We start from the raw sequence: 5,432 nt of genomic DNA on the forward strand, positions 1-5,432 counted from the left end.
CCCCCCCCACCCCCCCCCCCCAATCCTCCTGCCACGGCTTTTCCTGTAGAGGGGTGGTGGGGATGAATTTAAGATGACACTCCAATAATTAAAATCTAGACATGGACAATTTAACAAATTTATAAATATTCCATGTCTAGAATTTAATTATTGGGGGATCATCTTAAATTGAAAGTCATCTTGGATTTGGATAAATACAGGAAATTTATTTTGAAGACATGGCCAGATCCCCAAATCCCTCTGTGCATGCACAGAAGAGCAACCATAATTTGGCACAAAGGCACTTTTAGTATGTCCATCTTGGGGCTGGAACTCAGATGCATCAATATCACTTTGGGTTTCTCATGAACTAGCATAGTGATGGTGTGTTTGGGCTTACAGCTCTGCATGGCCTCATTTGATTTTATTAGATTTCATAAAGAACATTTTTAAAAGTGTGGACAACTTCTCAGGCAAGTCCTTCAGGTGAAGAGTAGAAAATATTAAGCAGATCTTATCTATCAGTACAAGCTGTGAAAATGAGAGTTGCAGCTGAGTTCCCCAAAGTTCAAGGCTATTATTTCCAGTCTTGAACTAAGCAAAATGGAATTTACAATAAGAATGGGGAATTTCTTTTTTTTTCTCCTCAGATAGAGGCTGCAGTCTTTAAGCTGAAATGCTGGCAAGTCATTTCAGAGAACTTTTACTCAGGTACATGGCAGGAACATTTTAAAAAGTAGAGTTAAAGTAAGTAGAGCCTTGCTACAGTAACTTTTCTTGCACAGCAGTTTTCAAGTTTAAATAACAAGACGTGGGTGGAAAAGTGGAACCCTACAGTTTTCTTAAGCTTGAATGACATTAATGTATTGGCATAAAGTATAGGGTGAGTCAACATTGTTAACCACAATGCATTATGTCCATCTCCCAGTTATCTGATAGAAAAGGAATTCTGTTCATAGCACACAGAAATGACTGGTCTTGGCAGCATGGGGAATCTCACATCCCTGAAACATGATTGTGTAATAATTTCCCTAGCTAAGGAACAGAAATATGACTGAAACTTTTCCTGATCCTAAAAGTTGAGCATGTTGGTCAAAGTTAACATACTTTTCATTTCCAGTGTTTCAGTTTTTTAAAAAACAAATGGGTGTTTCCCTTTGTGATCTGTTTCTTTTTCCTTCTTTCTTTTTATTTTTGCTTCAAGTAACAGCATGGGAGGAGGGGTGAAGTTTTCTAACATACAGGGAAAAGAGAAGTAATAATTTACCACAATAGCACATGAACATTTTTTGTATACTTTTGTTTGTTTATCCTGTGATTTTCTTCTTAGCAAATTTACTTTAAACTATGGCATGGAAACAATCTCTTTTACATCAATTACCAAAGTTGGTTAGTTGTAATACATTATGTATGACCCCTGCAAACACTTATTATTTATTATTATTCATGTTATTATAGTGTGTAGAAATCCTAGTCATGAACTTGGGACCCGTTGCACTCTATAAACAGAGCACAAATAATTCATTTTTAGTGTTTCACCTGTTGTTTTCAAAGTATATTAAAAAGGAAGGGAAGTAACATTATCCACACTTAGCAAAAGAGAAGACCATAGACCAGGGGTGGGCAATTATTTCAGCTGGGGGGGCCACTTAATGAGTTTTGATGAGCTGTCGAGGGCCACAAAGGTGGCTGCTGCATTTAACAGGTGCCCTGCCCCAGGTTGTCATCTTGGGACTGGAAGTCCCACCCCTAACCTTGCCCTTTCCCACCAGAAATCCTTCTCCTTGCCCCCAGAAGTACTCCTTTTGGCAAGGGGGCTTGCCATCTTGGAACTGGAAACAAACCCCAAATTATATACTGAAAAACATCTGTAAAATTAAAATATATTATTTCAAAAATATTTTTGTCCTGTTGTGTGTGTTTGTGTTGTATATATAGAGGTGATTGCATAATAGCTTAAAATGAAGTCTTACTCTTGTATGTTGTTAGGGGCTGTGGGGGGAGAATGGGTGGGTGGGTATGGGGATATGTGTGTGCATGTATATGTGGATGTGGGGGAGGGTGTGGTGTGGATGGGTTTGTGAGGGAGTGGGTGGGTGTGTATGGGGGAGTGGGGGGAGTGGGCGGGTGTGTATGGTGTTTGTGGGGGGCTCTGTGTGTGTGTGTGTCATGTGGGGGAGCATGTGGTGTGTGTGTGAAGGGTGTGGATGTGTGGAGGGATGTGGGTGTGTGGTGGGGGTTGTGGGATGTGTGGAGGGGGGCTGACAGGTGTGTGCGGGTGTGGGCTGTGCATGGGGGATGCATGTGTATGGTGGTGCATGGGGGTGTGTGGATGCATGTGTATGGTGGGGGGGTGTGGGACCCCCCTACAAACATGCCCGCCCATTGCCCACTGCCCCTGCCCACCAGTGGCAGCAGCAGCTGGCAAGCCCTTGGGGTGCTTACAGCCTGCAACAGTTGTAGCCCCCAGTGCTGCACAGTCCCAACAAACCCCAGGATTGCATGTGGCCAGGCCACCAGCTCCATTGCACAGGGCTCACTTGCCTAAGCCCTGAGGTGCTAAAGGGAGCACTGTGTGATCAAGCCAGCAGTGCAGGTCATGGGGTTTGGCTGGGGTGGCAGGGACAAGGGCAGAGCCAGCCCAGCTCCATAGTGTGGAGCTCCCTGCTGTTCTCCATGGCCTGCACATGGCAGTGAGTGGGGCCAGTCCACTGGCTGCATCACAAGGGGCTCCCCACAGAGGCATGCGGCTCAGGCAGAGAACCCAGGAACTGTATGCGAACCCTGTAGAAGCCTGCATGATGGATCCAGGTGGACCCTGAGCCCCTGTGGGCCTGGACTGCACACTCCTGCTGACTTGCCCTGAGCCCCCACTGGCCCTGGGGCACTAACACAGGCCCCACATTCCCATCCAGCTGCCACTGTGCTCCCTCCCACTGTCCTCCACTTCTGTTCCAGCCATCTGCCCACCCACTGCCACTGCTGCCCTTCCCCTGCCCTGCCCATCTCTGCCACCACCCTTCCCCTGCACCTAACCCTGCCCACTGCCACTGCTCACCCCTGCCCACTACCATTCCTACCCCTACGACCCTCCCCTCTCCTGCTGCTGTCACTTCCCTACCTACAGGGCTGGGGTCAGGGCCACCCCATGGGTGAGGGTGGGAACACAGTTCACGCTGCCCCCATGGGAGTGAGTGGGGCTCAGCCCCATGTGAGCACACCAGGGGCAGTGAGTTGGATACAGTGAATTGGTAGGCACCTGCCCATGGGCTGGATGAAATCATCTGGTGGGCCAGATTTGGTTCATGAGCTGCTTTTGCCCACTCCTGCCATAGACTATGGCACAGTGTATAGCTAAGCAAGTTTACCTTATTTAGAGCCATGGTAGTATGGAACTCCACATAGGCTAATTGGGGTAGGGTGCAGGGAGCATACTTTAGGTATAAAGTTAAATTGACTTGTCAATACCAAATGGAAACAGTACCAGAAATAAAAACCTGACTCTTAGGGCCCCTGACAGATGTTAAAACAATGATGTGATTGGGATTGCAGGAATTTTATGCAACATCCCAAACATCATGCCTCCAGATGTGCCTGGCAGGTGCTGTGATGTTTAGGATGGGACTTAAAATTCTTCTGGTCCCAATCACCCCACTGCCGAGCTGCTTCCAGATAATCCTGCCCTCAGGCCCTGACAGATTCCAGACTCCTAAATTCAGCTGATTGTCAGACCCAGCCTTAATGGTCCCAGGGTGAGTTCAAGACCCTAGACTTTCTGCTGATTATTGAATCAGCCCTGACTGTTCCAGGTGGGTTTGAGACCCAGGGGTCAGGGTGGGCCTGGCAATCAGCTGTCTTGCCCCAAGACAGTTCAGCTGTGTGGTTTGAGAAGTCCTATGGCACTGGGACCTTGGAATGATGAAGCCCCATCCCTGGGTCCTCATGCCTCAGGATATCTAAAACGTGCAGGTGCAAACCAGCTGCCTGCAACTTTGCCCTGCAACCCCCAGATATAACCTGGCCATCAGCTCAGGAACTATGTTCCATACAGATGATGCAAATGGGTCATTAAAATAAGCTTAACTAGACATCTAAGGCACAGATAAAAGTAACAACTTTTGCCTGATCTGGCCACAGAAAGCAGTGTATAGCTGTGATCAAACACAAATGCACAGCTGCAGACCGCTTCAGAAAGAGCCAGTCAGGTGAAATCCTGAACCCTCATTGCATGAGGGTTCAGATAAAGATGCTTCAGAACAGAGCATCTTCTGTAACTTGTGTCTGTCTGCCTTCCAGCCTCCAAGCTGTTTTCAGAATGGGGGGAAAGGGAGTGGAGGGAGTTCAGTCTGGGGATTTTTCAGCCCCCATTAGAGGGTGGGGCAGGTGTACTGGAGCCCTCCCAGTTCACCCAGCCTACCCTCCAGCACTGGTGAGGAACCCCTAGAACAAGCTCCCTCGGCTCCCTTTTCCTCCTCCCATTCTGAAAACAGCTTGGGCTGGGAGGGAGGAGAGGCTGTTGCTAGGGGAAACCAGCTGCAGGCTTGCAGCTGGCAGCTAAATCCCCCTCCCCCCTGGAACCAACAGTGAACTTCTGTTTGGTTTGAGAGTTCATTGTAACTCAAAGCACTTCCTGCAAAGCATTCTGAGTTACAGTGGGGAGCTTCACTTCTGTCTGTGCCCCTAATTATTTCTTCAGTTCTGCATACCTCTGGCTTGAAAGGGAAGTGATCCTATTATCACCCAGTGCAAGTTAGAGGAGCCACAGGGTGGGAAGACTGAAAATTACTTGCTTTATTTTTGTGGAGCAGACTGAAATCACCCTAACATGAGCTAGGTAGCACAGCCTGAAGTGGCCTAACTTTGAGACGCTCAGAGGGCACTTAGTGTGAATGAATGAGCTTTCATTTGCAGATGCTCATGTTTTACGTGTCCTTAGTACAGTCTAAATGTAATGTGTAACTTCACCCATACTGTGCACATTCTTGCTAGTGCCGTAATTTGAATGGGACTACTTGAATAAGTTTCTACAAGTAAGGGGGGAAAATGTCTTTCTATTAACATATGTAAAACACATTGAATGGTAAAAAGATTGTATAAACACAAAACTGGGAATCCCATGCTAATATGTAGCTTTTGAAACGTACCACTTCAAGATATATATGATACCTCTCTTCACATTTTGGTTTACAACCAAATCCTTTATTGTGAATGTGAAATTATATCTTATAGATACTAAACATCTCACTTTACAAGAAGAAATTAGTTTTAATGATCTCATCCTGCACCCCACTTGTCAGGGGTCAAGCCAGGACAGGAAATCAACCTGAGAGCAGGGTCTAGGTACAGGCTGAGTGAGGAAGCTGGAGGATCAGGCAGAGAGCAAGCCAAGAAGGCATGCAGTGGCCAGCATCTGGAATCAAGTTGGGCATGTCCACATATGCAAGCAAATTTCA

The sequence above is a fragment of the Gavialis gangeticus genome, unplaced genomic scaffold (genome assembly GCF_001723915.1).
Source record: "Gavialis gangeticus isolate Ggan-Ray unplaced genomic scaffold, GavGan_comp1, whole genome shotgun sequence".
Lineage (NCBI taxonomy): Eukaryota > Metazoa > Chordata > Crocodylia > Gavialidae > Gavialis > Gavialis gangeticus.